Source organism: Panthera pardus, unplaced genomic scaffold, assembly GCF_024362965.1.
Source record: "Panthera pardus isolate Hobbes unplaced genomic scaffold, ASM2436296v1 HiC_scaffold_8, whole genome shotgun sequence".
NCBI lineage: Eukaryota > Metazoa > Chordata > Mammalia > Carnivora > Felidae > Panthera > Panthera pardus.
The window spans coordinates 33,689,928-33,709,637 of record NW_026527013.1 but is presented as its reverse complement, the minus strand read 5'-3'; the positions used below and the strand labels follow the sequence as shown (position 1 = coordinate 33,709,637).

The following is a 19,710-nucleotide window of genomic DNA, read 5'->3' as shown; positions in this document are numbered from 1 at the left end:
ACTGTGGGAAACGGGGACACCAGGCTCTCTCAAGTCTCACCATCTCAGTCTTTCACATTTCTCATCCTATCCTCCATTCAGTGAATGCCATTATACCTCTCAAAAATTGTCCCCAATGGTATTAAAATTTTCTCATATAAAAGCCAAAAAAGAAGGAGTAAGTTATGAAACCTAAGTTAAAAACGATGTTTTGCGCAGACTATTAGGCTTGCTCTCAATTCTAGTGGTTAGTTATTAAGGTTAAACAGAATTATTTAGCTAACAAAAATAAAGCAAACATGCTTATATTTACCGAAGATAACTCAGCATATCTCATTATGTGTATATACATATATACACAAATAAGCAATATACTTTACCGTAAGCACACACTTTATTGTGTATGCACACACACATATACATACTTTTTATGCTTTCATAACTGTCAAGCTTTTACTCCTAAAAGTGACATCTGAGTAAGGGAATCTATGTTAGCAACAACGTAAGTTTAATGCATTGTCTTATTACTACTTACGCCAGTTTATAAAAAACAGTAAAGCCTGTGCATACGTATTATGAAAAATAAAATATTTTAGCTTTAACTATCAAACACAAAGTGAAAAAAAGCTTTTCTAAAGTTGCCGTACACTTACAAGTATGTATATCCAATTCAGGATAAGAACGATGAGTCTTAAATCTGAGACAAAGTTTCAGACATGTTTGATGTATCCTGAACCATGCGTGAAAAAGCATCTGTTATTTACAGATCAAAGCAACCCTGAGTATCCTAAAACAACTAGAGTGAAAAATGCCCAAATCTAATTTCATCCCTGTCCACATGCTTCTTTGAACTAATAATTCAGAAAAATTGGTCAGTATGTTGAACTAATTAGCATGCTTAATGCTTGCCAACTTTGATGCCTCCAATTCTTTAAGAACCAGAATATTAAAACTAGTTTAAAAAAAAAAACGCACAACAAGCAGATTTGGGAAAATGCAAAGCCTAGTCCAAGCTAATAAAGTCACATAAAGTTGAATAATGCCTCAAAAAGTCCCAAATATGAGTGACACTTATTTAATTCTAAGCTATCAAATGGGCTGTAAATGATTTTTGGGTTTTGATTTGCATGAAATGAATTCCACATTTTTTTCTGTATCCAGTCATGTTTTAAGAGATTCAGCATACATCTAACTTTACTTCCACATAAGGAATCATAGTGAAGTATTCCTGATAAAAGATTAGCGTTCTATTTTTTTAACCACAATGAGAGATTTATTCAAGATCTTTCAAGTGAAATCCCACACCTAACAGCCAAGAGCAAAGCATATGTCTTTACTATTCACACACTTGAGCCTCGTGGAGACATTTGCTACCACAATTTGCTACCCATTTTCCTAACATTTACTTCGGATAATCAATGAAAAAGCCATAGTAAATAGGGTGCTAAGTATTAAATGGAGACTGTTAATTAGCTAATACCTCCATGGTTGTTTTCTTTTCTTTTTTTTTTTTTTTTTGGTCTACCACCGGATTGATATTTTTTAATTCTTCTATTCAACAATGTTGATGCACCAAGAAGATCCATTCCTGGAATTTACATGAGAACAGTACACAGAGCCTTTCGTGTAAATTCCACCTTGGCTTGCACTTTTATTTTTTGCCTTCTAACTTAAGCAAGAGTTAGGCATGAAGGAAAAAAAAGGGGGGAGGGGGAAAATGAACAAAGATCCCAACCCCAAACAGGGTTCACCACATGTGATTACAAGTCCAAACTCACTGTTTTTGTACCACTTGGGTAAAAGATAAAAAAGTATTCTTTACAAGGCAGTTAGCACACTTTTTATTAAAATGCTTCCCCATACTGACCTATCAATTCCATTACTCTCCTCTTCCTTTTCCTAAGTTTTATAAAAGGATTATCCAAAACTGAACTCATCCAGAGAGAGGGATCCACTCCCTGACTATTCATTTATTTCTGCACTTGTTAGTACTTAAGCAGTTTCAGTAATTTTCAACTACTGATGAACTGCTTCACAAATACATATACATGCCCTTGTATAATAACCGGAGTTCTCTGAGGGCAGAATCTTTGATCTCCTCTGTCTTATCCACACACTGCTAACTCCATAGCTCTGTACCTCACACTCACTCTATAAATGTTTTCAGGTGAGCTAAAAAACACTGGGTCACCACCTCAGTCACAGTATTTTTCTCACAACACAATGAACTTCTTTTGAGCTAAAGGGTACAAAGAAAATTTACATGATGTCTTTTGCACTAAAAGTTTCACATTAGGGGAGTTTGAGGTGGCGTAGTCAGTTAAGCATCAGACTCTTGATTTTGGCTCATCATGATCTCACAGTTCGTGAGTTCGAGCCTTGCATCAGGCTCCTCGCTGACAGTGTAGAGCCTGCTTGGGATTCTCTCTCCCTCTCTCTTTCTCTGTACCTCCCCATGCTTACTCTCTTTCTTTCTCTTTCTCTCTCAAAATAAACATTAAAAAAAAAAAAAAAAAGTTTCACATTAACTCTGAAGTTTGCAGACCTGCCATTCCAGGAAGGCACTGCTAGATTAAGAGTCACATAATCCAATTCTAGGTTTTATCTTCAAATGAGCAGAATGATCTTAGTAAGTCATTTGAGGTCTTGCATTTTGCAGGACATTGTGAAAAGAGCAACTCTCTCTCTTTTTTTTAATATTTGAGAGAGAGAGAGAGAGAGCATGCACAAGAGCACTACTCATGAGCAGGGGAGGGGCAGAGAGACAGGGAGAGAAAGAATCCCAAGCAGGCCCCGGGCTGTCAGAGCAGAGCCCAATACGGGACTAGAGATCATGACCCAAGCTGAAATCAAGAGTCGGACAGTTAATCGACTGAGCCACCCAGGTGCCCCAAGAGGACAACTCTCAAAGAAAGATGCTTCATGCTTGGATAAAATAAATACACAACACCTCTGCCTTCTTCAAGTCATAAATGTCATGATTATTTATACTACCTGGCAATGTAACAGCAATTAACAAAAAAAAAAAAAACAAAAACAAAAACAAGTGACCCAAACTATAAAAGGAAGTGACATGAACTTCACGCTGAGTCAAAGTTAAAGAAACTTCCATTCCACTGACGCGTACATATTAAAGGTAGAGTAATTCCACAGAAAGTAGGTCGTTCTTAGAAAAACGGAAGAAAAAGGTAAAAGACTCCTACGCTTGAGAATGTTCTTAGTCCTTCTGAACAGTTCTTTTTTCTTAAGAGATGTTTTAGGAAGAAAAAAAAACAGAGTGGAAAGCAAGGCATGTAGTTTTGGGGGGTTTTCTTAGCTCTTCCTCTCAGTTAAAGAAAGAAACAAAGAGAAATCAAAACACCACCTTTTAAGACTGATGGTCAAAAATATGAACACAAATCCCTGAGTAGGGAAAGAAAACCAAAGAGTTTGCTGACACATCGCAAGGAACCAATACAAATTTGTCCCACATACAGACCCACACAAATATGGCCAATGGATTTTACACAAAGGTGCAAAAGCATTCAGTGGAGAAAAGGATAATATTTTCCACACGTGCTGCCGGAACAGGACATCCATATGCAGAATAACAAACACTGCCCTAAACCTCACCCCTTAAAAATCGCCTCAAAATGGATCATAGATGTCAATGTCAAATATAAAACTACAAAACTTGTAAAAGAAAACACAAGGAGAAACCTTCATGACTTGGAGTTTGGGGAAAGTTCCCAGACCTGACATCCAAAGTACAATTCATGAAAGAAAAGTTAATAAATTGGACTTTGCCAAAACGTAAAGCTTTTATTTTATGAATAATACTGCTCAGGGAAGGAAAATTCAAGCTACAAATAACCTAAGTGACAAACGACAAGCATCCCAAACATAAAGTACTTTCAAACACTACATTAAGAAACAACCCAATTTAAAAAATGGGCAAAACACCTGAAAAGGTACTTCACCAAAGAATACACAAGGACAGGGGTGCCTGGGTGCCTCAGGCAGTTAAGCGTCCCACTCTTGGTTTCAGCTCAGGCCATGATCTCACGGTTCCTGAGTCTGAGCCCCGCACTGAGCTCTGCACTGGCAGCAGGGTCCACTTTGTTTGGATCCTCTGTACCCCCCTCTCTCTGCCCCTCCCTTATTCAAGCCATCACCACCTCTTTCAGAATGAATAAACTTAAAGAAAAAATACGTATGCACATGAAAAGATGTTTGTCATGACTACCCAGTAGGGAAAGGAAAATTAAAACCATCATATGAGATAACCACCTCTTTCAGAATGAATAAACTTAAAGAAAAAATACGTAAGGACAGCAAATATGCACATGAAAAGATGTTTGTCATGACTACCCAGTAGGGAAAGGAAAATTAAAACCATCATATGAGATAACCATTGCACACCTAATGGAATGGCTCAAATCCTGCCCGGAACAAGTGCAGGTGATGCAGAGCATGTATGACTAGTGGGAATGCAAAATTATACAGCCACTAGAGAAAAGAGTTGGGCAGTTTCTTATAAAGTTACCCCAAAAAATACCATACATTGCATTCCCATCTGCCCTACAGAAAGGAAACTTATGTACAAACAAAAACCTACACAAGAATACTCGCAATACTTCTTTTCATAATGACTCCAAACTGGAAACAATTCAAGCGTCCTTGGATGGGTCAATGGAAAAACTGTGGTAGAGCCAAACAATCAAATAATTAAAATGAACAAACGATGGATACATGCGATGACTGGGTTGAACCTCAAACCCATCATGCTGAGTGACAGAAACTAGTCTCAAATGTTGTATATTGTATGATTCCATTTAAATAACATTCTCACCAAGAAAAAACTACAGTGATGGAAAAGAGGTCATTGACAGCAGTCACAAGCAGGGACATGGACAGAACCACCAAAAAGGAATAAGATAAGGAACTTTTAGGGATTATGGAAATGTTCTGCACCCTGATTGTGCTGGTGGTTATACAAATGGACAAATGTTTTCAAATTCATAGCTCTGTACACCAAAAAAAGTCAATTTTAACCATATGGTAATTTTAAAAATAAAATAAACAGTAACTATTTGTTGTTCTTGCCTGAAATAAATATAAGGCAGTGGGAATGAAGTATAAAAACAATGTATTTCAGAGAGTCTGGGTGGCTCGGTCAGTTAAGAGTCCAGCTCTTGATTTAGGCTCAGGTCATGATCTCACAGTTCATGAGAATGAGCCCCACATGGGGCTCTGTACTGCCAGCTTGGAATTCTCTCTCTCCCTCTTTCTCTGCCCCTCCCTCACGCTCTCTCACCCCCCTCTCTCTAAATAAACATTAATAAAAACATATTTCATTAAAAAAAAAAAACTTTCAGTACAATCAATGAGCCTAGAGGCAGTGATACACCTCAAGTCAACATCTCCGTTTCTAAATATCACTCCCTACCAAAAACAATCAAGGGCTCCTTGGAGAGGGGCTGATTACAGGACCAGGATACCCTGTTAAAACAATAAGGAAGTTCTTCAAGATTAATGGGGAAAATGTCCTGCAAATAGAGCAGTAGGCTTAAAGAGGCTCCCCGTGGCCAAATTTGAGACAGTTTGAGCATCAGGAAGAATAATGCTAATGGCTTCTAGTTATTGAATAAGAAAGAACCCACGACTGTAATGATGGTTTGTTTCACTTTAAATGAGTGACTTAAATGATACACGTGACATCTCAATCAAACTGTTTAAAAAAAACAAAACCAAAAAAAAAATGACTCCATGAGTCCGTATGGCTATTTTAAACAGGTGATGGAGCTGGAGTGGGAGGTAATAGAGTAGAAGAGGAAAGCTTCATTACAGAAGACGGCCAGTTAACAAGTTCAGAGAAAAATGACAGTATTAGGAAAATCATCATTTTGCAATCACCAATGTAATGAATGCTTCAGGCAAGAAGCATCTACAGATGTTCCAACTATTGGGTAAAAGATTACTGGGCAACAGGATAATCACATAGTCTCAAAATATCACCCCAGAGATTACTTCTTAGTAACAAAAGAGAACTGATGGGGCTCCTGGGTGGCTCAGTTGGTTAAGCGTTCAACTTCAGCTTGGGTCATGATCTCACAGCTCCTTGAGTTCGAACCCCGCATCTGGCTTTGTGCTGACAGCTCAGAGCCTGGAGCCTGCTTCGGTTTGTGTGTCCTCCTCTCCCTCTCTGCCCAACCCCCCCCCCCCCTCATTCATGCTCTGTCTCTCTCTCAAAAAGAAATAAACATTAAAAAAAAAGAGAGAGAGAGAGAGAATTGAGTAAAGAAATATAGAAAACACCAACTTCATCAAATGACTAAACTTAGGCTTTGCCAACAGGGGGACATTCTATGTCTTTTCGTGTAATGCAAGATGAAGTACCCAATGTCACCCATGTAGTATCCATGTACATACGTACACATCTTCAACCAGAGTCTCATCACGAGGAAATAAGACAATGCAAATTATGGGACTGTTTTTAAGCAAATACAAGAACATCAACGTCAGGCGGCAGGGGGGGAAAGGTTGGGGAAACCTAACAACCAAATCAGTGTGTGATTCTTTCTAGGATACTGGAGAGAGGAAAAAAAGTTATAAAGCTTTTATTATTGGGACAATAGCGAACATTACAAAAATGACCATACATTAGGTAACAAATTAGATAATAACTAACATATTAATGTTAAATGTCTTGGGTATGGTAAGTTATGGTAATTACGAGAAGCATGACTCCATTATTAGAGAAGACATATAAATATTTAATATTAAGTATCAAATATCTGCTACCTAGTTAAAATGTTTCAGGAAAAAATAGAGAAAAAGAAGGATAAAGCAGACAAGGCAAAATGTTCATCACTGAATCTTGGGAAAATAATATATATTTTATCTTTTCTGTAAAATTAGTTTTTCAAAGGAAAAAGTGGGAGGCAAAGAAGAAAAAGAAGGTGCTACTATTCACTTTAAAACCTACTCACTCATAGCCCCCAGAAAGCAAAAAATGTATGTACATTGTTATGAAAAGAACATAAGAGCTCAAAGAATTCAGAGTCCAACTCTGCCCTCTATGAACTATATTGTTTTATAGAAATCAAGTTACTTACACCACTGTCATTTTCTCAGTGGTTTTAAATAGGAAAATATCTGTTATTTCATAAAATGGTTTACAAGATAGTGCAACTTACCACATACCAAGAGGTTACTATATATATGCCAGGCCCTTCGATGTTTTTACTTGATCAAAACTAGCTCAAAACTTAATGGTTGAGATGTGTTATGTACATAACATACAATTTTTTTTCAAATTCGTATTAAATTTCTTTAAGGATGAAGAAAAGAACTTTTGTAAACAATTGTGTAAACCAACAGATAAATGGCACAGAGTGTAACTTTCCTAAGATCTTGTTTGCTCAACAGAAGACATACCAGTCTCCTCGAATCACAGGCATTATTGATATCTTCTACCAGGCCAAAGATATACTTAGTTTACCCTCTAAAGAACAATAAACTTCATTCCCAAGTGATTTTTAACTTGGTCATCACTCTATTCTCCCAAAGAGAGGTGGGGAATAATTCATGGATAAACAACAGAGAAGACTCATAACATGTGGACCAAGGTCAAAGGGAGCTTTATCAGAAAACTTGGTTATCAATTTAAAAGACTCCTGCACACAAATGTAATCATTTATTTCTCAAATACAATTAGGAGACACACTAAACTGATAAGATCAAAACGCTTCTCTAAGAATCATAATTCATTGATATAATTCTTGCTTACCTAAAAAATCAAGGAAACACTCGAGGTCTTAGAATCCTTATGAACAATTATCATCAAATGCTGTTAGTAAGAACCTTTATAAAATTTCATTATGCACTAGAGACAGACTGTCACATGACAAAAAAAAAAAATCAGGATACAAAAAAAGCCTTAAATAAATGAGCTATATCCTTAATTTATTGTGCCTAAAAACATTTTCACTAGATGAGGACAGTATGGCATCAGAGATGTAACCGTGTCAAAGGCAGAGCTGTGATAAAAACAGAAGAACAGAATCCATGCAGTCTGGCTGCAAAGCCCAAGCCCCAAACCACTATGCTCTAAGACCTCCAGGAAGCAGCAAATCCAACCCAAAGAAGGCAGTGCAACGTCCAGACACAGCGAGTGACCACACCAGATGAGAACAGAATGATGGAAGATTCCAAGATTGCCAAGGGAAAAACAAAGTCAGTACAAAAAAACAAAAAGGTTCTGAGGTTGTCACGCTCAAATATATGAAAAAAGGTAAATAATGCACCCCCCCCCAAAGAGCAATTAGAAACTTGAAGAAGAAAAATAACAAAGTTCATGCCTCAAATGTTCAGCAAATTAAAATATGAGATCAACTTTAGCAACTAATGGAATGCAAGAAGAAAGTCTACTTGAAACCCCTCTTTCAGGGTGACACAGGGCGCATACAAAAGGAAATGCAGCTGACCCTGGAACACAGGTCTAAAGTGCGTCATTGGGGGGGGCGCCTGGGTGGGTCAGTCGGTTAGGCTTCCGACTTCGGCTCAGGTCGCGATCTCATGGCTCGTGAGTTCGAGCCCTGCGTCGGGCTCTGTGCTGACAGCTCGGAGCCTGGAGCCTGGAGCCTGTTTCGGATTCTGTGTTTCCCTCTCTCTCTGTCCCTCCCCCACTCATGTTCTGTTTCTCTGTGTGTCTCATAAATAAACATTTAAAAAAAATTTTTAAGTGCATCATTGGTCCCACTTACATGCAGATTTTTTTTTCAATATGGTACTTTAAATGTATCTGCTCACTCTTAAAATTTTCTTAATAACATTTTCTTTTCTCTAGCTTACTTTATCATAAAAATATAGTGTATAAAAGACATAAAATATATGCGTTAATCGGCTGTTTATGTCATCAATAAGGCTCCTGGTCAACTACAGGCTACTAGTTGAACTTGGAGGGGAGACAAAATGCACGTTTTCCATTGCACAGTGCAACAGCACTCTTAACACCCACGTACATCTGAAGGTCAACTGTAAAACCCTAGCACACTACTTGTCCGGCTTATCATTTGTGAAGACTCAATACAAACACTAGTTCACAGTTCTCAACTTTTAAAATCAATCCAGAGAAAGACATGGAAGAAGTGACTGTGGATGATGGACAGGGTGAAAGTGACAGGCAACTTGACAAACTGGAGTGACGTGCACCTGAGAGTCATTCCAGACAGTGAGATTTGAAAGTCAAAGAGTGTAAGGTGGCAAAAAGAAGTAACAGCCTCAACTCATAAAGAGAAAGTTACAAGATGCAAGTTTGTAGGATAAAAAACCAAGACACAAATACATGACTTAAAATTTCCAAAATAACCAAAGGAATAAGATTTATGTAACTGGAATGCTAGGGTGAGGTATGCTTGGGAGGAGCATAAAGTGAGCTAAACCACTTATTTCATTCCAAAGCTTCAGCAGATTGTATCTAAGGTTGACAAATTAAGAAACAGATGTTAAAATATATTATCCAGAAACATGGATGTAATAAGATGAACTAAATGCAGGAACAGTTAGAAGACATTATCTCCAGAGAGTGAGAATGGAATGGAGAAAGAACACAGGACACTGTTGCTTCTCATCATATGTTCTATACCATATGACATGTCGACAGATCCATGAAGCTTTACTTCGATAAAATTAAAAATAAAGTAATGAGTTTTAAGTTTAACTTATCATTATTTTAGATGGTCATTTAAAAATAAAGTATTTCATCCAAAGGCTTCTAGCATTCTTGGTTTTTCAGCTTTCTATTTTTTAAATAATTTACAGACTTTCATAAACGTTACTAATATGGTACACCTGTTATATACCTGCTACACCCAGCTTTCCCTCATGTTAACAACTTCAATAACGAGACTCATCGTCAAAACCAGCTACTAAGTATTAGCAGCAACACGAGTAGGTAACCTACACACCTTCCTTGAATTTCACCGGTTCTTCTCCCTAATGCCCTTTCTCCTCCAGCATCCAGTTCACCATTTCACATTGCACTTGCTTGTCGGGTCTCCTCAGTCTCCTGCTGGATGTGACAGTTCTTTCACCTTTCTTTCTGTTTCGTGATCTTGATAATTGTGTACAAAGTCTCTCAATTTCAGTTTGTCTGGTGTTTTCTCATGATCAGACTGAGATGATGCATTTTTTGGCAAGAAGACCAAAAAAGTGATATTGTGTTCTTCTTGGTGCATCACATTGGGGGGTGCAGGGTGTCAACACATCTTATTACTGGTGATGTGAACCTTGGTCACTTGAATAAGGTAGCATCTGCCAGTTTTTCCAACTGTAAAGTTATTATTTTTTCCTTGGCAGCTGGTAGATACCTTGGGAGAAACACTTTGAGACAGACTTTAATTTTTGCTAAGTTAAATGTACCTACCAGTCTACCCGTACTTTTTTTTTTTTTTTTTTTGAGATGCACAATGAGGTATTTTGGGATCAAGTAAGATAATGTGTAACATTCACTTCAAAATAATTTAAGCAAGGGGTGTCAGTCTGAGTACAGATCAAACAATATTGGCCAAGAGTTGATAACTGTTGAAGCTGAGTGATGGGCTCAAAGAGATTCATTTTACTAACTTATTTTTATGTATCTTTAAATGTTTCCATGATAGAAATTTTAAAAATTAGAACCCAAGTAAAATCTGTGCATACGTAGATCAAAAGATAAAACAAATGTATTTATTTATGAATCACGGATTGGAAAACAGTACTTATTATGCTTGTATTTTCATTTCTTGATTTGAATCATTTCAAAGGTATCAAAGCAATCACCTCAAGAGCTCCCAGGTTCATGTGACTAAGTTACTGCCACCAATATTTAAAACACAGGCATTGTGCGCCCTCTAGTGGGTTATTCTATGACAAGACTTCTGTATCGACAAACAATTTAAAAAGCAGAGTATTTTCACAAAAGAAAAGTAACAGCCAGATTCTCTCTCACCTCTTTCTGCTTCTCTACTAGTCAATATAATATCTGTTAATTACTTAGCTAAATACAAAAACATTTCAATGCCAAAAACACTCAACTTTTTCCTACTATTGTGTTGTTTCTCCGAACACATGTTGAAGCCCAGAGAAGAAAAGAGGACAAAGTCCAAAGTCAGTCAAAACATTTTCAAGCCATCTTAACAGAGGCTAGACAGAGGATGTTGAAATCAAATTAATGTCTAATTTAAAAGCACCTGGTTGTGTTCTGCCTGTACGTACGGTCCCAATTCTACCTTTTGGAATGCTAATCCTCAGAAATTGTGCTCTGCTTCAAGTCAACAGATTTGATCTGATTTACTGAAAAATTCCAAGAAGAATGAACAGTGAATTCCACTGCAAGACACGAGCAGGAAGCAAAGTGTAACAAACACAGGCTTTGGATCACACAGGCCCAGCCTGAGCTTCTTCTAGTCCTGCCACATACTACTCGTGCTGCTTACTTTTCCCAAGCCTCAGCCTGATGATCTATAATACAAGGTTAACATCTTACAGTTTTATCTGAAGCTTAGAAAAATACATGTGAATGATCAAAATTCAAACTGTCACTAGTACCATTATATGATCCCAAGATAAGAGACAACCAGGTAGCCCAATGCCCATTTTCAAGAGGTTCTTTAAACGATGTCCTTCAACCACAATACTTGAATTACACGTAAAAATTCCAGATTTTCTTTAAACCTGGGTTTCTATATTAATTCTATATTCACAATAATTATTATTAATTATAATACTAATAATAATTACTAATAACTAATATTAATACTAATAATTCTATATTAAACTATATTAATAGTTTCTTAATACTCCTTACAAGATAATGTTTGTTCCGGCAGTAAGATATTGTACAGTACTCAGAATCTCAAGAGTAATTTTTGACCCCTTGTGTTCAGGATATATCATTTGCCTGTAACTAATGGAAGGATTTTCTTCATGAATAAGTCATTTACTGTTTTCTTATGTCATTTCGAAAAGTGTTTTAAATACATGACAGATTCATAGGAAGAGCCCTTAACTAGAAATGACAAAATTAAAATAAAGGCTATTTGTGGAAGGCACAGGAATACCAGGAAATATGGTAAAAGACAAGGAGAAAACCTCATTTTCAGTGCATAAAGTTTCTATGGCACAAAACCACTACCCTCCCTGGGAATTAAGTGAGGATTCCATCATTCTTGCCAAATGCGTCTTAGCCTAAGCACCTGCTGGAGATTACAAATATCTAAGTACTTTAAAACTGGTCTAAGAACCAAGTACGATGAAGTCACTGATTTGTCCATTAAACATTTTCTGAGTCTGCTACCTGTCAAGCCCTCTTCTAGGTACAGAGTTAACAGAGGGAACAAAACAACCAATAGGCACTTGCCCTCACAGTGCATATATTTTTGTTGGGGGAGGGTGGCAGGTAATAAATTTATAAACAAGAAGATTATTTCAGATAATGGTGCAAACTAGGGTAACAACTGAGTGCTCGGGGCTGGGGTAGGTGTATTTTAGGTAGAGTGGTCACAGTAGGCCCCTCAGAGAAGGGACATGACAACTAACACCTGCTAGGTAAGAGCAAGTCACACGGACATACGGGATTATATGTATAATCCAGACTTGCAAACCACCAACCCTCACGAACATCCCTACCAAAGCAAATGCTCTAGGCTTAAGTCCTCTAACTGTTCTTTTAAAGTCAGTTGCTGAGAACATATTTTCCCCAAACTCCTAGCACTAGAGCCTACTTAAAGGTGTATGAATCAAAGAATGTACTATTAATTTGAAATCTTTATTTTCCTTCCTAGAAAAATACATCTGCCTATAAAATGCAAAATATACAGCTGACCACAAGGTTAAGATCATGGGTTCTGAAGTCCTCAGTTCTCTCCCCTACTGGATCAAAGACTCTTGAGTGAACCACAACCTTACAAAAGCTCAGTTTCTATAAAGCAGGGGTGTTTCAGGTTACTGGGAAGATTATATGAAACACTGCACATAAAAAACTTAGTACTGCAAATGGAACAGCGTTGAGTACTTAGCAAGCATTAGCTAGTATTTCAATTGTGATTTATATATATTTTTAAGGAAAGTTGTCTACGTATGAATGTACCAACAGGGGTATTCTGAGATCTTAACTTTCAAATCAAAACTGTATAAAAAATAAGTAACTTCGAAGTCAACTCTTGTTTTCAGAATAATTACAATTCAGAATTAAAAGAGACTGCCAAATGATTTTTAAAGAAAGGCTTCCCAACTGGTGCCCAAAAAACCAAAGGTAACAAAGAAAGATTAAGAACAGACATCCCCATTTACAGAGTAGAACTAAATGTCCAAAACTGTGGTCCAGATAAGTGCTCTGGATGCTCTTAACATCCCAAGTACCCAAGTATGGGATGAAGTGAGAGATGGATGAAATGGGGTTTCCTTTCTGCAGAAATGGAACTTGAGCTAGAAAAACATGAAGAGACAGAACACGGCAGACACTGTAGGACAACTCAGTAACATCAGATCCAACCCCCTCTTTGCCTGGCTTCACCTCCTGCACTGAAAAGCTACATACTCAACTCCCCACTCCCCATTCAACTCAAGAAGGCACTAAGATACCTGGCCCAAAAAAGCTCTGTTTTCTGTACACAGAGTGACAGGCTTGTACTGCCTCTGGCCCTTCCCCATTCGTCATGCTTAGAAGGGGGCTGTGAGGCCTAAAATGGTGAAGCCATTTTGTGACCATGAGTAAATCATGCAGAGTATTAAGGTTAACCAAGTAGAATTAAAGTGCCTAGATCCTGTATGCTTTCATTTAACTAGTACACCAGCCTCAGACTGACTATAGGTTTCTTGTTACTGGGTGGGGGTGGGGGGCGGTGAGTAACCCTTATCTGCTACAGCCGATATAGTCAGATTTTCTGTTATGTGCCGCCTAAACGCAGTCTACACTGACACACAAAGATGAAGGAAGACAATACTTCGCATGGGATGAAGAGCACAAACAACAAAGAGAAAGGTACTTCAACCTGACGGTTTCTGATGTTAACTGAAATGAAGAATTAAGAGACCTTTTCCACCTTCAACCAGCAGCTTTCCGGTGTGTGTGCATGGCAGAGTCAGGACACTGCACTTACATGCCAGTAAACTCTGTGCACAGGAACTGGTGTCCCTTCAGGATAGCCTGGCCACCATGCGACAATGGAAATAGGCAGCATTTTCAAAACTGCAGAGAGCAAATGAAATGTGTCCAGAGAATGAGAAAAGTAAATAGCAGCTGGTTTCTTGTAAACAAAACATGAGGAAATGTGCACTGGAGGGCTAAAGTAATTTTTCTATATGAAGATAATTTTACTAAATCGTTCTTTCTAAAAACGCTTGTTTATTTAAGAGATGATGAAAAACTGCAGGCTAAAATCTGTATTTGAGGAGTAATAATTTTAGGTTCTCCAATTAAAGGATGAACTATCACTCATTTTTCATAGAACATCTCTACAGTATGAAGTTATCATAATGCAAATGCAATTAAGTGACTCATTTTATAAACCTCTGTGATTAAAGGGGATAGTTCATTTTCATTTGTTTAATACTCCCATTAATAAGAATGTCCCGTTACACATTTACTGAAAGCCTGGACAATAAAACAATGGAAAAATTCCAAAAGCAAACACATTTTTTTTTCTTTTCCCATGAAGCTAACATTATGGAATTTTAACAGATGTTCTATTTGGTCACAGTTAATAAAATGAATTATGGAGGATTAAAACAGGGTTCAATATGTTTGCATTGGGAGTTTAAGTGAGAAATAGTTTCACATTAAAAGTTTGGAAAGGTTTATAATCACCTTTTTCCTTTTCAGTGGAATTACTAGGAGGGGGAAAATAAGGGAATTATTACAGCAATTAGCACTTTTCTGATGAAACCAGGCTTACAGAAACTATCTTTTCAAGGTTTAAGAAGAATGAAATCTTAGAAAATCATATACTCCTTGGTGCTTCATCAGCTGTCTAAAACGCAGAAGTCTTGGAGTGGAGTGGAGCCCAAGGCTGAGCCACCCCCCGGCCTAATTCCCAGTCCCACTCGAGCTCCCTCACCATTCTGAAGGGGATGCTGTGCCTACCAGCATCTGAACAAAAATTAATCAGACTTAAAGGAATAAAAAAAAACGATAAATATTTTGTGAGTGCTAACTCTGTGGAAGGCATTATGCTAGAGTCTGCACATGCTATGGAGAGGGAAAAATCCAAGAGCTGTTTTGAAGGCAAATCATATGGTGTCTGACTCTTTAGTCAGCATCATTACATGTAGCTGAATAGAAATGAAAGGTAAGGACAAACCAAAAGAGAAAGAAGCAAATCAAAGAAAACCATTTCATAGAAACATAGACCAGGAGAAAAAAATCCTTTCTCATCAGCACAGTTTTTTCTCTTTCTACTCTCACAAATGCAGGAAATAGTACACAGGCAGAGAGATGGCAAATAAGTAAGAGAGGTTCTAGCTACAGTTGCTCTAAAATATCTTTCAAAGAAAAACATTCAAGGGTCGCAATCTCAGTAAGAAAAGCCTTCCTCTAAATGGGTAATCTTACTTGGGAAATAAATTCCAGTAAACTATCAATGGGACCCAAAAGAGAATCATCAAAAAATTTTTCTAACATATTTACATTACGATTTTTGACCAACTCAACCACCAATTATTGGGGCAACTCTGACATCTTTACCACCAGTATGTGGTTTCTCCTACAGAAGTAGCCAGTGAATACAAAATCAGTTGCAGGTGGCAGTATGTTAAACCAATACAAAATTCCTCTCTACAAGACATTCAGATAACACACCCTCCAATTGTAGCTGAGACACTTTACAAGCAATACCAACAGCTGGCCTGTAATTCAAACACAATCGTTACTCATCATCATGAAATGGCATTCAGATGCTTAAACACAGACCGATCAAGGTTGCACGGCAGTTCAAGGACCCCAACAACCTAGAGGGAGGCTTCTTCATTTCTGAGTCCCCTGGCAGACCACACTGCTCTAATTCTTCTCTCCTAAGACTGCCGTGAGATTTCAAGGACAACGGTCTATGCAAAGTTCCTAGCACAGATGGCCCAATGTGGGCTCAGAGAGGTTAAGTAACTTGCCAAGAGCAGACAGCTGGTCCGGGGCAGAGTTGCGATTCACACTTAGGTGTTATTTCCTGTCAAAAACCCTTGCAGTTCTGAGCATACTAAACACATCCCACATGGCGGGCTCAGCCCTTCACACGATCTCCCCATGCCATTCTCACAAGAACTTTAACACAGCACAAAGTTTAACACAGCACAGTTCACAGTAAAGGGAATCAAAGAGTTCTGAGATGTATGTTCTTATGCCCAGTGTCAGAATGAAAACGACAGTGAGATCACCTCTCAGACGGCTGGTAAAGTCGGTGAGGCAGAGGAAAAGGCCTGCAATGCTGGCACAGGGGTCGACTGGTATTTCCACGAAGGGCACTTTGGCCGTATGTACCAAATTACAAATGCTAGGGCGCCTGGGGGCTCAATCCGGTAAGCGACTTCAGCTAAGGTCATGATCTCGCGATTCATGGGTTCGAGCCCCGCCTGGGGCTCTGTGCTGACAGCTGAGAGCCTGGAGCCTGCTTCGGATTCTGTCTCCCTCTCTCTCTGCCCTTCCCCCACTCTCCCTCAAAAAGAAACATGAAAAAAAATCAAAATGATAAATGCCATACTCCTTTAGCCAAGCAATCTCACTTTTGTTATTAACCCTACAAACATCCTCAACCATGTACAAAAGGACCTAAGAGCAGTAATATCCACTGCAGCACGTTTGTAATGTCCACCAACAAGGAACTGGTTAAATAACGAACGGGTCGTGTCTACCATGGAGTACTATGCCATCATAAAAATGAAAGGAAGATCTTTATGAAGAGATAAAAAAAACTGGGGCTGAAGAAACAAACAAGAGGCCAAACACCTAAGACAGGGTATCTCTGGAAAAACACACAAGAGCGTTATACAACCTAAGGAGTTGCAGGGGCACAGGAACTGAGGGGACAGACAACAGAGCTGAAGGACATCCCTAAGGCTTGATTCCTAAAAGGTCTCACCTGCAGCCACTACATGGGGGGGGGGGGGGTCTCTATGGTCTAAAACAGACAATAAGGGGAACTAAGTTTGAAAGGCTGCCATGCCTACCTGCGAGTGAACTTTTCAATCAGTGAGGATGTGGGGCCCTAAAAGGAGAGATGCAAGGCTTCGATGAACTTACAGACAGGCTGAGGGACTTGTCTGCCCTGCTTGACTTTGACAGCATGCGTGACAGAATTTGGTGGGAGGGCTGCTTTTGGCGAACTGGTGGCAGAGCTGTGGAGACAGGGAGACATCAACCTCACCCATCTCACATCTCTCATCAACCAAAAAGAAGCCGGAGTTATCCCTGACCACAATGGCAACGTCCTTCCACTGAGGCAGAGCCAACCACCATCTTGCCATCAGATTTATGCAGAGAAGAGTCAGATGCCAGTCATTTATCCTCCAAATACCAGGGAACGCATGCCTGGCTCTTCAAAGGCCTTCTCCCATGTGCTGTCCCCCAGTCTCCTGGCAAGCACCCAGCCAGGGGGAGAGGTTCAACGTCTCCTCCGGGCAAACACTCCACTTGGCTGAACACCTGCCTGCAGCATCCCCACTTGGCCTGCCATGGAGGGAAATCACTCTTGCCTCTTCTCTACGCATGAAAATTCCAATTCTGCTGAGCTAATAAGTGAGGTACATGCGTGCTTTTACAGCCTTGTGCCTTTGCTCCTGATGTTACAACTCCTGTCTCCTTGGTTATTTCTAACTACCACTCCTTCGAGAATTAAGTCAACATTTCATGTTTTTTAATGCAACAAATGCTAATCGAGCACCACCCAAGCACTGCTTCCCCTACCATCTCAGCCGCATCTAGTACCTACACATCGTTACAGCACTGTGAAATGCCTACTCCCGCCTGTTTTCCTGTGAGAACCCGAATCCTTGAGAATCCGTGCAGAAACGTTTCACGTGGGGCCCAACACACAGGAGGCACTCTTAAAATGACTGTGAAGAAGAATCTGTGGATAAAGCCTATTTGCTGAGCTTAACTTATTCCTACCTCTTTTGCAACAAAGTGCCTTTCTCAGCTTTCGTCCTCTTTAGAAGTCCTTCTAACCTACGTAGAAGATAATGAGGCTGCTCTCCACAGAACTTTCAGGACAATGGATGCTGGGAAATTGGCCTGCCTGTGAGGGCAGCTGTGAACTCGCTCCCCATTTCCATCTTACAATAACAGCACTGCACCACAATGTTTGGTCCAGAGCAAAAGAAAAATGAATACGGAAGGGGTGAGGCATACAGTATAATCTGTTGACCCTGCTTACACTCAGTCTAAAGTTGAGGGCAACTAAAATAATTGCAGAGAACATAAGGGATAAGACACAATCTCCACAAACATCAAACGCAGCGGAAAACACGGGATGGCATTCACCAAATCTAAAGAACACACATAATCTCCTATACTGCATGGATTCAAACTCCAATCTTGTTCTAATGGGCCAGGGAGATAAAACTTGTTTTAAAGAAAAAATTGTACACAGAATAAACATCTAAGTTTCCCGGTGATTCTCACTAAGGCTTCAATGTATTTTCTTACTGAAATAATCAAACAAGCTCTTGGCAAAAAGATTCGATATTGGTGTCAGAATAATGTAAGAACTTGAAACTATTTATAATGCAAAAATTTTGTTTAAAGCAGACATATCACTACTTATTTTTCTCATTTTGAAAAGAAGCTGTTTCATTCAGCAGTAATTCTTCTCTCGTTCTCTCAGAGAATCTGTACAAAAGCAATATTTCAACTAAAATCAGATCTGAAGGATCTTTTATGAAAACGCATAATGCAGAAGACCCCAATTAAATTTCCAACAAAGCACTGCCATTTTCAGTAAACAAAGTCATCTCAGTAGGGTCACATGATGTGCAAAAACTGCAGCCCAGAAATTAATTACTAGTGTGACATATGTCAAAACAAATTTTTACAAGAATAGAAAGCAGGTGTAACCATGTGTTTTCTCTATCTGTTTGTATGCAAAACCAGTATTGTCAGGCATGTAAATATATTCATTTATTCAGCATCTCTCAGAAAAATAAAGGAGGTTCACTGCCCCACCCCTCCCCGCCGGCCCCGGGTTTGCTGCACCCAGGTGAAAGCTGACTAAATCACACATGTTTAGTGAGTCAGAAAATAAGTAAGAACCAAGAGACAGCGTGGGTGATATTTTTGAAAGACAGAAGTCATCATCACACAAACAAACTCACTTTACAACATTCAGTTTTCCTTCAAAAGAAGTTTTTTCAAAGATCTACATCAACTACACCACACTACATTAAGGTTGTTATCTTGCAGAAATCAAAGCTTTATAAAACATGTGACAGGGCTTGTATTTCATAAAGAAGATTGTAATCTATAGTAAAAACAAAACGTAATCAAAAACTACCTGGAAATAAAATTAGAGATTTCAAATCATTTCAAAGTTTTGTTAATTAATGACAACATTTATTTAAATTAAAAACATTTTTGTAAATGCAAACATGTTACTGACCAAGGAACTTCAGATAGAAAAAAAGGATAGAGAGCACAGGTATGCATGCAGATTCTCCTGTTTTCTTTAATAGAAAATTATGTCCCAACCCCTTTCACAAGGGATATATAGACCAAATCATCACAAC

At 38.7% G+C, this 19,710-nt stretch overlaps 1 protein-coding gene across 6 annotated transcripts in view; it reads right to left on the bottom strand.

Moving 5' to 3' along the window:
* The window catches only part of SLC25A26 (solute carrier family 25 member 26), a 137,023-nt gene that overhangs the window by 75,384 nt on the left and 41,929 nt on the right, over positions 1-19,710 (bottom strand). The gene's annotated exons all lie outside the window — the stretch shown is intronic.